The sequence below is a fragment of the Mytilus californianus genome, unplaced genomic scaffold (assembly GCF_021869535.1).
Source record: "Mytilus californianus isolate M0D057914Y unplaced genomic scaffold, xbMytCali1.0.p SCAF_5, whole genome shotgun sequence".
In the NCBI taxonomy this organism is placed as follows: Eukaryota; Metazoa; Mollusca; class Bivalvia; order Mytilida; family Mytilidae; genus Mytilus; species Mytilus californianus.
The window spans coordinates 67,405,864-67,426,617 of NW_026262701.1; the positions used below are offsets into that span (position 1 = coordinate 67,405,864).

The 20,754-nt window shown below is 31.1% G+C and overlaps 1 long non-coding RNA gene across 1 annotated transcript; it reads right to left on the bottom strand.

The window, feature by feature from the left end:
- Positions 1-1,198: 1,198 nt before the first annotated feature.
- On the bottom strand, positions 1,199-17,994 carry LOC127701377 (uncharacterized). Its single transcript, XR_007981994.1, has 4 exons — positions 17,875-17,994; positions 8,749-8,858; positions 8,148-8,370; positions 1,199-4,513 (listed from the first exon to the last, which is right to left on the bottom strand). It is a non-coding gene; the product is annotated as an uncharacterized LOC127701377 (long non-coding RNA).
- Between the last annotated feature and the right edge of the window lie 2,760 nt (positions 17,995-20,754).

Below are 20,754 nucleotides of genomic sequence, written 5' to 3' on the forward strand. Positions count from 1 at the left end.
GGATTTGGCTATACTTTAGGTCCTTTTTGGTCGTTTGAAATAAGTTTTGAATCTTCAAATATTTTGGCCTCGGGCATCTCTGAAGTGACATTAATTGACGATATGCGCTGCTGGTGCAATATAATTGGTACCGTTAAATTTTTTCAAAGTAAAGTAATAGTAAGTTTTTAAAAAAAATAATATGTTGTGTAATTATATTTAGGTTTTGTTAAAATATATCAGTTGTATTTTGAAGGTTTTTTTATGGAGATCCTTCATGTTCTGCAATTGTCCTTTAGACATTATTGCCGGCTTTGTCATGTTCTTGATATTGACGCTTGCTGAATGATACTTTAGAATCGAAGGATAGGTGATACGTGAAAAGCTGGAGATGCTTACAACGTCAACACAATTTTACTCACTGCGCGTGGAGTTCATTTCAGTTGAATTATTAATACTACGGTGTTTGATAGTATGTATCTGGGCTTATGATGTATCAACTGAAATCAATATATTACCTTCTCATTTGTATAGATTATAGGTACTGACGTTGTTTGTCATCCTAATTATGTGTTATAGTGTTCTTTTTATTTATCTTTGTATATTTTAACCCTTAACTGTTTAGTCCATTTTTGGTTATATTCTTTTGGCGTGGATCGGTATTTATACATCCACCATTGTGTTATTGTGATATATTCTCTTTCTTGTCCTTTATGTTTGCTTATGTGTTTTGTCAACAGAGTGTCTATATGCATTTTTGTTTTTCTTTGTTGACAAAGTTGTTTGTTTTTATAGTGATTACGATTATAACACAATGTTGACTGCTGTACCCCAATTTTCAAACATTTCTAACTATTATGTCTGTTTGTTTTTCTCACATAATGTGGTCAGTATAAAGGAATTCTATGCGAATGTCATACAAGTGACATGTTTAGCTAGCTATAAAACCAGGTTTAATCCACCATTTTATACATAAGGAAATGCCGGTACCAAGTCAGTAATATGACAGTTGTTTTTCATTCGTTTGATGTGCTTGAGCTTTTGATTTCGCCATTTGATCAGGGACTTTCCGTTTTGAATTTTCCTTGGAATTCGGTATTTTTTCAATTTTACTTTTGACCACAGTTCTCCGTACCAATCACTTGTTTGAAAGCAAACATAAATATAACCAATATCATCACTTTGATAAGTCCACAACACAACAAATAAAAATATAAAATAAATTATATGATTTTATTAAATTGAGCAAATTTACATTTTAAAAAATTCAATGAAAGGAAGCCTGTCACGAACAGGCCTCACAAGACACGTGCAAACAAACAATAATAAAACAGAGCATGCACTATTTGATGCAAGATCTATTCTTATAAGTTTCATAATTCATGAGGCTTATCGTCAACACAGTTCTAAATCAAACTTAACAGAAAATTGTTTCTCGTTGTCATGTCTTTCTTTTATAAATGAAAACACCAAATGCAGAACTTTTCAATTGCCATGTTAGTAAAGTTATTGACTATCGAAATTTTTAAAACGAAAACAGAAACAATTTCATGAAAGTTTGCTTAGTGACATAAAATCTATTTTCAATTAAATTGTTGATATAAATAAAAACATATACATATATTTTTCTTGATGATCTTGACAAAGTTTGCCTAGCATGCAAAAAAAAAACAGATCTATGCCAGATATGTCTATGGATTGTTTGGTGGCTTGACGATAAGCACGGAGATAGAAATTGTTAGCAAAGCTACAGTGTAATAAAAATAAAGGTAAAAGCTCATCAAAGCATGAAGTACTCAGTTTTATTATAGCTTCGATGTTTGTTATTTAATCGCAACTGAATGAAAATCTTAACAAATGATCTGCTGGTCACCATCTCATTCGTAAAGTTTCAAATCATTAGCTTATTTGATCCCAGAAAATAATTCATTAAACAAATCCCCAACTATAATCTCCTGTTCTTGAGGTTTCATGCGATCAACCAAACAGACGAAAATATGGAATATCATTGAAAGATGATTTGTCTTGTAGGCATGCAAAACTTTGTTTTGATTTTTTACAAACATCGTTCTCTATATTATGGAAACGGGTAAAACCGTTCTACTGAAGATTTTCTATCTAACAAAGGGCACTTAGGGATGATGACAAGGATGACCCTAAATAAGAGGCACAGGTTTCAAAAATATGAATAAAAGTAATGATTGACAGGTTAAGCAACAACACAAAATATCCCCAAAAGAAAACAAATGATTTAATCTAATTGTACATTACCATCAGCGTTGTGGATACTATATGAGGATGTTTAAAATATATTTCTTTTCATTTATTTCTGTTAATCGCAACCAACAAGCACGCGATGAAGAAACCTGTTTTTACAAACATAAAATACAATCGATTAACGAAATTTTTGTACCGCCCTCGTGTGTACAAAAAGTTTATACATTTTATTCAAACATCTTTCAGATCGTTTGTTATTAAAAAAAATCTAAAAAGTGACATTTACAATTCAGCTGCCAGATTAAAGGAATAAATATGATTCCCATTAAAGAGGTTCTCATTTTATGGATCCGTACCATAGTAAACCACGTGATGGCTTAAAAACCCAGAATGTTAGTATTGGTGCCACACCATCAATTAAAAATCCTATATATTCAACCAATTTTTTTTCCAATTTTCACAGCTTTTTAAATATTTTACTTTAAGTTTAAATCCATGAAAACAATGTATATCCTGAATAATACATGTATCAACTTTCTACATGCCAATGTTCAACCCATGTTTGAAGTCTTTTAGTGAAACCTTACATTCCCGAACTCACCAACTGCTAAAAATAGCACACTGTTTTTTTTAATTTGAATCAGCATTCTAATTTGCACATCTACCCTAAAATTTTAATCCAGGTAAATGCATAAGTAAATTTGGACTCAAAATGATCAAAATATATTTTTCATTCAGAAAAGTTTCATTCGTGAAAATTGATTGGCCAGTTAAAGAGAAAAAAAACATTAAAAGGCACTGTATGTTTTGTTAGAGTTGGGCTACTTTTACATATGTTCTAAATGCGATGAAGTGAATTGGTTGTGTGACCCCTATTAAAAAAACTGTACGCGGAAACCTTAAGCATAATTCTTCTTCTTCATTCTTCTACAAAAACAATGAAATCTGAGAAAAACTAATAAAAACAATGCGGTATGCATATAAAGACGTTAATATTTTTAACATAGATATTTACCTTATTTTTAGATAGAAAAATTGTATCAGATTTTTAATCGTTATAATTGAATACTTTAAAATAAAAATTAATTGCCTAGTGATTCCATATTTAAAAAAAAAAAAATTAGAAAGATGACACAATCCTAATTGAGAGGGATTGGGGATGGTAAAGTTTTAAATTCTATTTATTGTCATTCATTTCTTAATAAATTTTGAATTGAAGATACCGATCATAAACCCTAAACGTTACGTTTCCTTGTATGAGTCCCCCTCCCCAAAAGCATCACACTTTATATAGAAAATGTTTAAGAAATCTTATTGTCTTAACTGTTGAAAGTACATTTTATTACTTTTTTTGTTATGAAAATAGTAACAAGGATTACAAGACTAAAATATTTAGAAAAGGATATATATGAAATAATTCAGAATTGGAAAATGATAATAACGGTGTTCATTTACATGCAATAAACACGATGTTAAGTTCTATACTAACAAATAGAAACTTTTTTGGCAGAAAAAGGATAAACCGTTGACCAAAGATGGAATAATGTAACATGGAAGTAAATGACAAATGGATAAAAATCTAAAAAAGGAAACAAACTATGAAGTTAGAAAAGAAACTATGAAATAACAAACAACAATGACTTTTAAAGATGAAGACAGAAAATGTAAGTTTAAATAAATATTACCAAAGTATATCACAGTCGTATCATTTGTATTAACACATACATTTTGTTCACACGTATAATAACAACTTTAAATAAATAAATAATAAATAATATTTGCATGTAATGCACCAAATAAATACAGCTTAAAAGCAATGTAAACACAAATCCCATGCTTAAAAAACTTCGTATTCTCATCTTTTCTGAATCTTGTTGATTCTTAATCACATTCTAGCGCATGGATTTCAGTTCAAAAGCACACACAGTACGTGTGTAAAATACACAATCACAAAACAACCTAAAACAAACGATCTAAACAAGTTTAAAACCAAAACTAAACTCACACAGCGTGATTGTCGAATGCAAATGTAAAATCAACGAAAAAAACATAGACGATTTTACAAGCCAACAGAAACACACTTTCAACACTGGAAATCTGTCATGACCAATCTTTGGAATAGCTCGGTCTACAGCCAACAACAACAAAGAAGGAAAGCTGAAGGCAGGAAAAGCTAAGATGCCGATCATAAAATGGTTCCATGTCAACAGTTTCTGAGAACAATTCATTGCCAACAAAAGGAAGGCAATACGTCACGTGGTTGCTGACGTTCATATGTATTCAAAAACTTTGTGAATTTTCATTGCTCTTAGAAGTTCTGAAATGAAAAGAATATATAAATTAAATAATAAGTCAAAAACATTATCTGTCGACATGTGTAGCAATTTTTTTTTTTGCAGGACTTACAGAAGCTGACGTAATCCTCGTGGCATGTTCCTACCTTCACGTCTGATGTAAATAGTTTAAAATTACAGTATGCATATACATATTCTACTACAATACCAACATTTATTATTATATCGATGATGGATAAATATCATAATTGATGAGCTAATGAGTTTCTATTTCTTGGAAATTAGAAACTTTTTGATTGGTAAAAAGACGGAAAAGATACCAATTGGCAATTAAAACAAAAGCTCTAATAAACAAGAGGCTCTTAAGAGCCTGTGTCGCTCACATGCATCTGCAATAATGGCCACTCTTAGAAAAAAAATCAACATTAAAGGGGAATAACTCTATTAAGAGTTAACTGACAATTTCAGTCATGTTGACATATTTGTAGATCTTATTCTGCTGATAATTTTTCCTTTTTAAAGTTTCTGTGTATCTATTATAGGTTTCAAGACAATAGGCAAAAAATGTTAAAAATTAGCATTAAAGGGCAATAACTTAAATAACGAGTCGACTGAAGATTTTGGCCATTATGGCTTATATGTGGATCTTGTCTTTCTGATCATATGTGCTATTTAAAGTTTCCCTCTGTCTATTACAGTTTTCAAGATAATAGGCAAAAATGGGAAAAATCGTCATTAAAGGGCAATAACTTCAATAAAGAGTCGACTAGTCAACTAAACTGTTGATTTATTTGTAGATCTTGTCATGCTGATCATTTTTGCTATTTAAAGTTTCTATTTATCTAATAGTTTTTAAGATAATAGGCAACAACGCAAAAAAATGGTAAAAATTGTCATTATAGGGCAATAACTGTAATAAGGAGTTGACTGAAGATTTTGGTTATGTTTGACTTATTTATAGAATTCGTCTTGCTGATCGTTTTTGCTATATAAAGTTTCTGTCTATGTATTATAATTTTCAAGGTAATAGGCAAAAATTTTTAAGAAATGGTAAAATTCATCATTTAAGAGCAATAACTCCTATAACAGGTCGTCTGACAGTTTCGACATAAATTAACAATAGAATGAGCTCAACATTCTGAACATTTAGTCGCCCTGTCAGATTTTCTCTATTTATAGCGGTTTTCAAAGTTATAGGCAAAACTTGCATTTTACCTTTATGTTCTTTATGTTCTATTTTTAGCCATGTCGACACATTTTTAAACGAGATACCCCAATGATGGTTGTGACCAAGTTTGGTTAAATTTAGCCCAGTAGTTTCAGAGGAGAAGATTTTTGTAAAAGTTAACAGACGACGACGACGCACGACGACGACGGACGACAACGGACGACGGACGCCAAGTGATGAGAAAAGCTCACTTGGCCTTTTAGGCCATGTGAGCTAAAACAGAAATGACCATACAAAAACGAAAAACAACGAAAAGACAAACAACTGTCCACAAAGCCATACTCAGAAAACGAAAGATTGAGCAACAAGATCCCCACCAAAACCCGGGAGTGAACTCAGGTGTTCCGGAAGAATAAACAGTCCTTGTAAAATTCATTATTTTAAGATGCTAATGATGGTTTTCTGTGATTTTTCAGACATACGCAAATAGTTTGAAATAAGGAGATTTTGTGCGATAAATAATGAGACAGCTATCTATAATATGACAGACATCACACAAAGACACAAACTTAACTGCAGGCTCCTAACTTGGGACAGGTATGCAGAATGTGCTAGGGTAAAACATGTTTTCAAGCACCGAATCCTTACCTTAACATGGGTCAGTGTTGAGGCATGTGTCGTAGGAGACGCTTATCCTATCGACGCATCTGGTCTCGATACTTTTGATTTTATTGCGGTTCCATAGGTTTTTGTTTGATTTGTCTCTTCCTAATCGATTTACGAGATTTAAACACCGGTTAACTACTGCCTTAATTTGTAACAGCACAACATAAAATTAATTTTTAAAACAGTTGTAAAGGGCTTGATTCATCAGCTTTGCCCAAAACACAGAAAAAACAACTTACAAAATTAAAAACAAAAATACACAAACTACTGATCTAAGAGTTAAAAACCATGTTTTTGAAAACTGAAACATCAATTAGTGCACATCCAGTGGATTTACTGTAATGACGCCTTAAATAGTCTGAGAAAAGCATTACATTGTACATTGCCAGAACGTAAGTATCTAGAGGATGTATATCATGGATATGTAGCAACACATATTTATTTATGATTTTATTTATCAATAACAGAATCAATTTCAGTACCGATTATTATCAATAACAGAATCAATTTCAGTACCGATTAAAGACAATATTCAAAGATATCACTACAGTATTAAATTTGATAATCTTTCAATAATCAAATGATCAATAAGTTCAAATGGATCGTTTAAATTTTCGGGCTCTGTAAACAACATCCTCGAAAAAGTAGCTGTGATAGATAGCCCGTTTGTAATAAGGTTTCTACAAGTACAGCCAAACTTCCATACCAATCCTTTGTATCGATGAAATAATTTAGTAAAGGTTGAAGTATTTTTTGTAACGAAGTCTAAAACATCACTAGACACGGGGATAACGAACGAGCTGGCAAAGATGCACACCACAAGTAGGAACAAAGGGAACATCACCGTCCATAAAAGTAACAAAAGGGAAAACTCGTCTCTTCTGTCGTAGATCTTTGAATAGAGTTTCCTATGTGAAACTGAAATATTCTAATCCAGAAAAGGACAGCTATTTCTGATTTAATAAAAGTAAGTTCCCTCTGTTCAATGTCCAAAGTATAAGTAGGGAATTGTTGATTATTTGAATAAAAAAATTCATTAGGAAACGATGAGTAATCGAGATTAGCTAAAGGAAATGGAACAGAAATACATTTGGTAGGTAAGACCGACACATACTAATAACATATATCAAGTAAATGCATTCTAAAACGTACAAATTTTAAAAAGATTATAACAAAAATACGATTAAAGAAGGAAAACAGGATGTACGTGTGAGTCATTTCACTCTTCTTCTCCCACAATCTGCATAGTAGATAAGGCAAGTCCAAGTTTTACTTTGGTCAACGCCGAAGTCATCCGACGCAATAGTAAAACTTGAGTAACAAAATGTTACGAAGTTTCACCATTTTTTCTAAAAGCTTCACTGAAATCTAGTCACTTGTTCAGAATAAGCGTCGAATATAAAATGACGGGTGGGCAAGTGAAACTTAAATCAGTTAATGTTTACCACCATTTAGAACTTACACACATTATCTGCTTCATTAAGCCCGTCCTATAATAAATCTTTCTTTTTTTCTGTTTAAAATAATGATATGTCCAAAAAAGTATCGAAATTTGAACTTATCTGGTATTCTAACTATTTAAAATTGAAAAAAAAGTAATTATACACCTTGAATTTCTTAGATGTTTAAGCCAATATTGACTCTTCGTGTGTCTATTTGGTTAAGACAATAAAAAGGAAAGATAATAAGTATCTCCCCCAAGAAACTGACTATCGATTCTCCCCGAAGGGTTGTAGAGGAAATAACAATGAAACAGCAACCCATTAACACATTATAACAAAACAACAGTTATATACTAGTACTGCTTGTTAATGTAAACATACCAGTTCGATTAAGTCGATGATCACCATTTTGGTCTCCCCAGAAAATGTAATCTACTCCAAAATTTTCAGCCATTCTGGTATCCTTTCCAATAACTTCTTCAAAGAAACGAGTTACATCACTTGCAGTAATTCCAGTGGCCGGATCGGCGTTTAAATACATGTACATCTCGTTCATTAATAGGGTATACATTATGTTGGTATCTGAAGACTCGGTCGGTGCTCTCTAAATACAAAATTAATCATATTCAAAACATGATTACTAGGAAATGACAAATATCACAACACCAAAAACAAAAAGCTGGTTTTCTTAAGTTTTCTGGATTATATGTACCATTTTTGTAATTAAGAAGAATGCTTAAAAAGACATAATGAAATAGCGTGTATATATTTTTTTTATTAAATAAAACACGACGGCTTGTATTCTAGATTTGTTACAATGGGTGGTCTTTGGTGGCTATATCTTTGTTTTTACACTTTTATCCTTCATTCTAGTAAAAAATTTGCTCTGGATTCCGTTTTTGAACTTGTTGTTACGGTAATGTATGATTTATAGACGATAGTACAATGTTCTTTTCTAGAGTTTCTGTTTTGTATAAATTACCTTTATTTGTGACGACGTTCTCCATGTATTCCTTCTAAATCGAGGCATGGCAAGACATGTACTCAAAAATACAACAACAAAAACGACTTTGTACATTTCGTACTTTCAATCTATAAAATAGAAAAAAAACATCATACTAAAAGTCACAACTTTAAAATAAAAATAGAACATTTTCTTTAAAAATTGTTAAGATAGAAAAAGAGGACGCATAATTATGTAAGCCAAATGTTTTAATCCGATGTTCAGAGCTAAGGCTTTAAGTAGTTTCTATTACTTTGATTGAACGTAATACCGAGATACCGGTTGCAATAGCATATGTGATTTAAAAAGGAAAGAAGATACAAGGGGGAGCGAACATAAAACATAAGCCCAAGAAAACATGACCACATGAATAGCGCTTAAAAAGTCAATGAGTTAAAAAAAACACTACACAGAAATCTACAAATTGAGCAACACTAACCTTACAAAAACCAGGAATACCTAAGGGTTTGCGAAAGGGTAAGCAATTCCTGATTCACAAGTGGCTAACAGCCAGCATCGGTAGAGGTCAACATTCTTATGGGAGTTACATTCTGACTTTTATCACAATAAAATGATTTAAGCTATGCGTTTTGCAACACGGAAATAATCTCGTAATTGAAGAGATATGGTGAATTACTTCTTGACTCAAAATTATTACACACACTTTACAAAACCCATAGCAAAGGAGTTGAGCTTTCAGTGTCGTTTTCAATTTAAAGATATCGTGACGCCTGCAATGGGAACCAGAGAATAAAGCTTATACTTCACTGCATGTTAAAAGCGGTTCCTCGGTACCGATTTGTGCAACACCAAAAAAATAGGTTTTCAATTTTCCAAGTAAAGATTCCTACTGCATTAAAGCGTTTGTTTTTATCTACTTGTTCAGAAAAGTTTTGAATGTTTCTCTATTTTAACAAACAATGGATATAAAGGGAAACTCAAAACCCTATACAGCAACTTTGCCAGATAGAATGCAACTTTAATTTCAATTTTCACTAACTTGAATACAAGTATCATTTATATATTTGCAAAAAATCAAACGATTTAATGTAAAAGTTTGAATATCAGAGTACACTACTGGTAATCAAGCTACGATGAACTTTTATTAACCTACATTCTAGGAAACTATTAGTAAGATAATTGGTTAACTGATTTACCAACAGATGTCGAATATCTGGTTTGAAGGCAAAATATGAATGGCGATTTTTTTTTAATGACAGTATGAACTTTAGTTATTACATCATTCCTCCTCCACGTTAATGAAGAAATTATAAGCTGATTCTTTTTTAAATAACACTCCCGAGTGATATGTCAAAACATGCTAGACTTCTTGTCACAAATGCCATGGGACCAAGTTCTGACATTAATTATAAATGGTTGGAAGCATCGATTCTTAATAAAACTTATCACTTATGTTATTATGTGACAACAAAGAAGGGATTATCACAAGCGTATGACATATTAAAAACAATGAATGCATAATACTATGATTTTGGTTATGAAGATGAATATAATTGTTCTGGATTTTGATTACAATAACAGTAAACATTAATAAACAATTCGAGTTCAATTTGAAAAACATAAACATGTTTAGTCTTAGATGCATGATTTTTTATTAGTTGTTATTGGCTTTGAACTAGCTGTCAGTGACTGCGAGTACTCTCAGATCTGAACTAAGAGTCTTTTTTGTTATCGGGATGTATAAATACCCTGCCACGTCCGATCTGTGCTTTTGTTAGATGTTTTTCTGCTTTGTAACGATCTAATGAGTTAAGCCCTTTTCAATTGATTTTTATAGTTTGTTCTTATGTTGTACTCTTACAACACTGTCCCATGATAGGGGGAGGGTTTGGCGCCAGCAAACTAGTTTAACCCCGCCACATTCTGTAATTGCCTGTCCCATGTCAGGAACCTGTAATTCAGTGGTTGTCGTTTGTTGCTGTATACCGTAATTGGTTTTTTTCATTGTTTTGTACATAAATCAGGACGTTAGTTTTCTCGTTTGAATTGTTTTACATCTGTCATTTCGGGGCCTTTTATGGCTGACTATGCGATATGGGTTTTGCTCATTGTTGAAGGACGTACGGCAACTCATAGTTGTCAACTTCTATGTAATTTGGTCTCTGTTGGAGAGTTGTCTCATTGGCAATTGTACCACATCTTCTTATTTTTACGTGTACAATGATAATTACCTGTAAACCGTGAACATATTGTGATTGAACATTCTTTGATTCAAGTTTGTTATTTTTACAAGAAATTGATATGATATGTTTCTGAAATAAAGTATCTTACAAGAACATTTACGTATTGACGTTCAAAAACAATTATCGTAGATTTGGATAAATCAGATTTCCCTTCACAAATCGTATATACGAAAGACAGTTTTAGAATGATTGTATAACTATTTTATAAGTTCGTGTTGTTCATTTTTGTTGTCGGTGTTTTGTGGACTGTTGTTGGTCTGTTCGTTTTTTGTCTTTTGACCGTGGTGTTGTCTGTTGTTCTTCGAGTTATGATTTTTTTTATTGCCATTTTGTAATCTTTCACCATTTTTATAAACATATATATTTACATTCCGGAGTTTACATGGTCGTTCAATGAAAAATGATATGCGGAAACGACCTTTCACTAATATATGTAAAGGTTATTTATTACCTTACATAGGTCGCACTTTTTCATAAGTGTGTCAACAATAAACGTTGAACATGTTTGTGAGGTATGTAAAATATGTGATAAATTTCGCAGCATACGACATTGAAGGTGATGAACAAGAAATGTAGACGTACTGACGACATTTTTCAAACGCTCCGTTGACAGACATACTAATGAAATATCATAAATAGACGACCTTACTAAATAGCAAATGTGAACCACAAAATATGATAATCTTGTTAATATCCTGCAAACAATGCTATCAATATTGAACATTTTTGTAGATCTGTAATTTTCAAAAGCTTATGTTATTCGAAAGAATTTACTCTAATAAATTCACAATGAAAATATAAGATGTATTTTTTTTTTAAATATTTCTTGAATCTAATAAAAAAAAAAGGAAACACGTAAAATTGATCTGATATGTTGGATCACCAAATGAAAAAAATGTATATAGTTTCCCATTTTTTTTTTCAAAACGGTGGGTGCAATGTTAAAAAAATGGATAGTTTGTGTTGAAAACTAGTTACGAACTAGCATCAGTATACAAAAAAAGGAGATGTGGTATGTTTGCTAATGAGACAACTAACGTGGGTCTAAGCAATTATAGGTTACCTTACGGCCTTCAATAATGATCAAAACCCAAACCGTATAGTAAGCTGTAAAAGGTCCCGACATGACGGAATTTCAAGTCTTTTCATAGTTTTAAATATTTTTTTTTTAATTCTAACATCTAAAAAGATAATAGTAAAAGCAATGAATAAAACAAGAAAAGAAATTAAAATGTGATATATTGGATATATTTGTTTAATTTCAAATATATGATCACTCAATTTTTAGGGATGCTTCATGTATTGTATGTTACGACTTAACGAATAATTCGTACAGGAATACCGTTTTCAATTTTGGTCTGCAGGGCAGCCAGTTCAATAACGTGGTTAAACAAACGCTCATGAAGATTTTCTTAATTTGATCAATAAAGACGAAAGCTGCATATCTGTCAGGACAAAAGGTGAAACTAACAACATTAAAAACAATGGACAAAACGGCAAATATTACTTGATATAGGTGGAACATGAATTATAAGTGCGTTTCAATAACGATTGAATACTAATCCTGGATGTATTTAAAAACAATTTTAGTTGCAATATATTAACATGTAGATGGTTTGACACCACTCATCTATTATCCGACAAAAACCATACATATACTAGTATTCGAATTATTATACGTGCAAATGTATGAAAATCTTGCGAGCAATCGTAAAAAAAATAATCTAATGCGCGCAAATGTAATGTGAAATGATTTTCATGTGTCAAATCACTGTTATGCATATAAAAGTATTCAAAAGGTTTTTGAAATGTTATATTCAATTATCATGTGTTTCAAAATATTCAAAGTTATGTAATGTTTGCTCGTACCTAAATTGAGTGAATACACATTTTATGCAATAAAATTCATCTGAACAAATCGGATCCATTCCTACTAAACATTGTTGTGCTTAAATCACTTTTGAATTATTATATTTGCTGTCCATATACTTTCTTTCTTATGTTTTAAAAAACAACTTGAAATACAAAACAGATCGACTTTGATTTAATCATTTATTATTGAAGTGGGAATTTGGTTAATTGAAAAATTTCATTCATGAATGCGGTAAATTTTTAAGGGCAAAAACTGTAGCAAATATTTTAGTTATTCAGTCAAGGGCTCAGTACCGATTTTGCATACAATCTACTCTAAAATATGACGATCATTTATCTGTCAAATTGTAGTACTTAAAAAATTCATTATAATTATTTTTAGAAAGTTTAATTACTATAATGCAAACTCCTTTGCATATTTATTATTTATTTCATGTTAAAAGTGTACATACTTTTACTCTTTAAAATATCATTACAATAAACACTGACAGTCTGACGTGTTTTGTTACTTTTAAGCCATCAATCCTAGAGACATTTTTGTACCAATTAGCTTTCTTTAGTAAACAGGTTACGAAAAATTATAGTAAACAAAGTAAAAAAAAGTTGAATGAACGTCTTCAAGGTTTCCCACGCGAACATATTTCTGATTAACTTATTTTATAAAGTTCTTTTTTTTCAGTTGTACTTACATCGGTACAATCGCTTGTTAGATTACTAGTATAATTGACATATTAAAAAATAACAATAAGGAAATTATAATTTAACGATACAGATGTGTTGTTTCCTGAATCTGGTACTTAAAATTATTCACTTTAAACTCAATAGTACATTTTACCTTGAAAGATTTTAAACTTATGTATGTAGAGACTTCAATAATAAAAATAATAAAAAAAATATGACAAAAAAAATTTCTAAGCATTCATGGTTATGGTAGCAAATTCCGTAGTTATCTTTTTTGCTAAATTTGCAAAATAACTAATTTTTCTGGAGCTACTGAAGAATTAATAATGCGCTTTAAAAGTACGGTGAAGAAAGCTAACCAGGAGAAAGCTAACCAGGAGAAAGCTAACCAGGAGAAAGGATGGAGCTGTGTTTTGTAGACTGTTGTTTGTCTTTTGGTCATTTTTCGTTTTTGCCATGGCATTGTCAGTTCGTTATCGAATAATGAATTTAACTATCCATTTGGTACCTTTCGCCCTTCTTGTGAAGAAAAAAACATTAACATATCAAAATAAAGAGATGGGGTCTGTTTCAAAATATGAGACCAAATGACTATAATAGTTATTTATAAAAATAAGGTGAAATGATCTGTGGGACTATTTGTGCATATTTGTTTAAGTTTTGATACAATTTTCCTACATGATGTCGGATCGCCATGTCTCTAAGTCAGGTACATGTATTCATTGTATAGTTCACATTGAAAAAAATAAGTACTTTGAAATGTTATCTTTTTCATAATTAATTAAAAAATTATATTCATAAAATGATCACAACAACGCATAGAAATTTTGGGAAACATTTAAACGACAAATCAGTTCCATTTTCCCCAATTATAATAGACTTTCGTCATACACATATACTTTAAATCCAATAAAAATAAGTTAGATAAAATTCAAATATAACACAGTTTCAAGTAGACAATGTCTGAATTTTGAAAAAATCAGATAACCTGTATGCACACTTGTTATAATCAAGCACCTCTTTCCTAAACGATTGATTTGTTGCTCAACGTCCAGTAAGAAATATTTCATGAACATTTAGGACAGAAACAAATTAACAATCAATACACTTAGAATGTTCTACAAAGAGGGTAGATTGGGATGAGGGGTTGTGGAATATTACTGCATTATAGGGCAGGTTTGATAAGGGCAATGATTTTGCATTGCCACCTTTACGGACTTCCCAAAGAATTGTTGCAAGGGTTCATTAACGTCCGGAGAGGGTGTCACTGTCCAGGTGACCATATTTCTAACCCAAATCAACCCATGAGGTTCATTTCTAGAGTAAATCGAAGGTAACTAATCAGGTAAAATGCGGAAATGAATTATATAGTTTTTGCGGAAACGTAATACATTTTTTTTGTGGAATAGCTACTGCAATTATAACCAAAATACATCTAGAGGTCACTGATATATTCAACAAACGACAGGTGTCTCTTTAATATGTCACGCTTTAAATTGTGTCGATAACAACAGTTGTGCATAAATTGAACAGAGATTATTAAAAGAACTGCCATCCATATCAAGCCTCGAAGAACAACAACGAGACTGTCACATTTGATAAAATCATGGACAATACTTTCATTATATAATAAAAATTAAGAAAACCTATAAATAACACGAGACCAAGACAACACCAAATATACAAAGACATTTACGCAATTAAGAATATGCGTACATATGAATAAGAGACGTATGGGAAAACAAAGGAATATTCAGAAATCGTATATCAAAAATAAGGAACAGACAAAACCTAAACCGAAGGAATAGTAGAAAAATTTACGCAATGACCATTAAAATGAGTACCTTTGTGACTGTATAAAACGACATGAATGCAAACAAATTTTGTCCGAGAAATGTAAAAATACCATGTGAAAGGATATCAATTATTTATTCAATATATACAGAAAGAATCCCCCGTGAATGTCAAATTTAGACTACCATAATATTACTTTAACGGGTAAATATAAATAATAAATGTACATTTCTCTCAAATAATAATCACATGGAATGAAATATCAAGTGGACTTGATTTTCATACGAAAATCCTCGCGAATTTCATGCATTGGATTATTGTATCGCATGAAAATCACGCGAAATCTTAAAAATTCTAAACTTGCAAATGGTCAAATTTCGCGTTATTACTTTCCAAAGTGTATCTGACTTATCAAACTGTGGCCTCTTATAGCATGGTTTGCTAATCAACAAATCATATTTCGTATACCCCGAGTCTAAAAAGTTGCGAAAAAATTTAACAGAGACTTTGAAAAATATGCTTTCTGCATCATATTCTCAAAATAACACAGAACATAAGACATCACATAACTTACTTTTTAACCGCTGACGAGGTTCCTGATTTGAAACGGACACATGGACAAATCTATTTTATTGAAATATTCTTTTTAAATCTCGTTTAATCCACGAAGATCCAGGCTACATACAAATGATAAGTTCAATGTAATACTACACGATATATAGAGATATCACACTCCGACCAAAAATAAATTTGAACGCTTGAAAAATCCAAAATAACTTTTAACTTTCTGATATTTCTATTTTCCAATCAGACTGGGTCAAAATGCTACTTGGAACTAAATTTTGTCATTTCGTATTCTTGTACCGAATAAAATCTGATATCTGGCAATATTTGAAACGCCTACCGAAATATTTTACTCGAAAAACGGCGAAAAAAAAATCATTTGACTGGAATAAAACACGAACTTTCAATGGTTTATATCATCGCTTTAAAGGTTATTTTGAAAGGGTTTATTGATTTGTAAACTCGATAGACTCTCGCTCAAACTAAATAAACTTTATGTTAAATTGTTGAGTAAAAGACCGCATTCAAAATCAACAAACTCCGCATAAACTACATTTATTATACCACAATTCAACAATTAGAGAACTATTACGCCTGTGTATGTCACGTCAAGAAACGGATTTGTACCACTAAATGCCTTATGAGAAGCTAGCTTTTTCAAAGATTTTGTTTGTTGAGGAGGAGGTTCTTAAAGTATCAAATTACACTCAACCTGTTACTTTCCATGGTGCATATGAAAAATGAATCTAAATACTCAAATGGTCATGGGAAAGGTTAAGAAAGCTTAAATTTGACAAACGGACTTAACGACTGACGTTGTGCAGCCCTTTCTTTGACCCCAGTGAACTAGTAAACCTTCTGAATCATGTCAGCTGGTAGGCCGAAAAGGACAAAAAACAAAACCCTTCCCCTAAAAAACAACAAAACAAAAACAGAAACAAAGCAATTATGATAAAGAACTAAGTGCGACGAAATGTTATAACAGACAGGGCAGCAAGATACCCGGACTCCTTTCCATATGGATATAAAAGTATATAAAGATACAGGCACTCCTTTACATAATGTGGATATAAAAGTAAAAAAAGATACCCGGACTCCTTTACATAATGTGGATATAAAAGTATATAAAGATACCCGGACCCCTTTACATAATGTGGATATAAAAGTAAATAAAGATACCCGGACTCCTTTACATAATGTGGATATAAAAGTATATAAAGATACCTGGACTCCTTTACGTAATGTGGATATAAAAGTAAATAAAGATACCCGGACTCCTTTACAAAATGTGGATATAAAAGTATATAAAGATACCCGCACTCTTTAACATAATGTGGATATAAAAGTATATGAAGATAACCGGACCCTTTAGATAATGTGGATATAAAAGTATATAAATATACCCGCACTCCTTTACATAATGCGGATATAAAAGTATATAAAGATACCCGGACACTTTACATATTGTGGATATAAAAGTTTATAAAGATACCCGGACTCCTTTACATAATGTGGATATAAAAGTTGAAACACATATAGTATCGAGTGTGTAATTGTCAAATAGGAAAACATAAACTGTAAAACAATTTTAAGCATGAAAAATATAATGTCGTATACGGAAGGGTGTTTTTCATGTTTATTTTTAAAAATATAAGATTTCAGAATGAATTTAATAAAATATTCATTTTCAGTTATTAGTTACTGAACAATCAGTCTGTTAATCCTTTTTACTCATTGTTTGTATTTTTGCAATATAAAATAAAATTCAAAAATAAAAATATAGATTTAAGATTTTTTAGCTTGGTTTCGTACAATTCATTAAAATATCTTCTGTATCTTTCAATCTCAAATTAGTTTAAATCGTTCATTGTCATATAAAGAATTAGAAAAAGTGAATTTCTTAATTCAAAATAAATATCTTTTTTACAAAGAAAAGTATAAATAAAACATCTAAATAGTAGATAAATAATATTATTAAAAAGGTACTTACAAATAGTATCTATATAGAATAGCTATACACTAATGTTATGTATGGTCAAGCAGTGTTGAGATTTATATCTATTACCTTTGGCCAACAATTCAACTTTGACAAATGTGTTTCATTCATCCTTTTATAAATGCTTTTCCTAATGAATAATATCCAATCATTTCCATTATTACAATATACCGTGAATGAAACGCATATCGTCACGTGACACGCCTGAACATTTTTGTGACGTACTAAATACATGGTTTTACTGATGTTGGAAATCTTCTAATAATTGATTGTTCTAAACATTAAAAAAAGATATAACGGCAGTACAAAATCGTAAATTAAGCCTTGTTAACCACAAAGCAGTTTTAAGTTTCGTATCGTGTTAAAGAAGAGCAAAGACAAAAGTCGGACTGTGTAAAAGGTTAGTTAGTGCTATACGACGTTGACAACAAACTATGAAATAAGAAACCACGATCACTCGTTCATTAAGTAAAATGCATATTAATGAAGTATAAATGTTGATTAATGATGTCGTTTATTATGTTTTGTGATGTAATTCTTACTTTTGAAGTCAATGAATCTTCTAAGAAACGGACTATTCCACATATTTGTCACATTTTACAGAGTATTTAGGATAATTTCAGGATGCAAATCAACTTAATCACTTTTGTATTTTTTCGTTCAACTTTTTATCGACATGGTTGGTATTGTAAAAGTACAATTATAAACGATGGGGATTGTATCTGGTGGTGCAACAATATTGATAGATTGATTGTTTGATTGTTTGTTTACTGCCAAGCGGAAAATAACACGCGTATATTCTGGGACTATTACACTAATATATTAGTCCTAGGTATATTTAAGATGAATACACCATAGCATGATGAACAACAATCAATTAGGATAATTCGAAGTCTTCCAAGAGAACGCACTGAAATTTATATACACATGAATGTCACCATCAGAGGGTATTTTGGTAAGGCAAACAAATTTGCATAGGAAATGTCACTTACGAATCCTCTATAAAAAGTTCTCACGGTGCTTCTTTGATGTGCAGATAACATGTCAATTTTGCAATCTGAGATTTCAAATTCAATGTGCCATGTTCTACGTGAATCTTTTGTCATGAATTATATCATCATCGAAAAAAATCGAGTTCTTTCAATTACAATAAATAGACAAAAACTTTCTACTCTGTATACTACGCAACCACACAATCTAATTAACAGTTTAAAAATGTTTTTCTATAATAAATCTTGACGTATCTATATATTTCGTAGTCATTACAATTCCCTTTTCACGATTAAAACTTTAAAAAAGTCACTAATTGGACATGTAAAGTTAAGAAATGAGAAAATTAAAGGCAACAGTAGTATACCGATGTCCAGACAAGTTAATCCGTTTGACTACACATAGTAGAACCAACACCCTGAGGGAATCACATACACTCTAAAGAAGACCGGGTGCGTCTACAAGGTATGCGTCTCTTACTAAGCCAATATTTTGCTTGTCATTATTTATATTCGTTTTGGAGATAAAATGCATCGCAAGTGATTGGATTTTCGATGGGAACTAACTGCACCCCGCTTTTTGCAGATTTGTTCTTTACTGTTATGAATCAAAATTTATGCAAACATTCATAAAGACCTTACAAAACACAACTTGATAGATACTTTATTTTTACAATGCCTGCATATATATATTGACAGTATCTTATCTGTAAACAATCCAGATTTTCTAAATATACGAATAAATTTATTTACACTTACTAAATCAAACACGAACAGTGGCTGGTGTCTATAAAACCTTGATATCTTGATATTTTCATGGCAATCTCTGGTTCGATATGCGTTTTTTTTTGCAGTGACATCTCAGACGTTAATGAACGTACTTTCATTGCTAAAAAAATTTTACAACAGGAATAAATATATCATACATTGGTCATATCTTTTAAAAATTAGATAACAAATATAGGGATTGATGATGGAAGTACGATTTCTTCTGCAGGAAGTAACTGAAAAGTGGTTATTACAGTAATATAATTGATAAAGTTAACAAGTTTAGGAGTTGTTTTTCAAATCTTTAACTTTGGCAGACTTTGTTAACGGTTATAATTGTACTGGTGATGTTCAATTATTGTCTCTGGTAATTTTGGGATGAACACAGATTCGCTAATTGAAAGTTTGAAGCATGTCTAAAATATTTTTGTTTGTTTTTCTACATTTACATTTGTAGTTTGTACTAGGCATTATACAAGATCGTGTCTTCTTATACTGTGTATTACGCTGCCATATGAAACCTTCTATGAATTATAGGCACGGGCATCAGAATGTAGGACGACACGATTTCATAATATATACAGATGAGATCAGTTTTAAGCCCTCTTAAAGTCGGTCAGGAACGGTCAGGAGAACTGCTCTACAACATTGTTTACAACAGTTCTGACATCTTAAGGAGAGTTTCTGACAGAAGCGGTTCTACTCTAGAACATGTCTAGAACTAGAACAGTTTTGACATTTCTAACCTAGAACAGATTCTGCCAGTTCTACAATAGAATAATTTTAGACAGTTCTAACATAGAACAGATTCTGACAGTTCTGTTTTTGCATGTCATTCTCTGTACCTTTGATTGTATTGGTTTTTAGAGAATAAAGTATTGTCGTTGTAGTTGTCTCTAAAATAGAAATTGACAACTCAATATATTTATATAGTTATTATTTGCTTCATTTATTTAATTTATTCTATATATCTCATTTATCTTATTAATTCTATCAATTATTTTCTTATATTTATCGATTTACGAATATATTTGTTTACTTTTTTATTTATCTAATTTGTTTATTTTCTTTTTTTATATTTATTTATCCATTAAAAAACAATTATCTATATAATCTC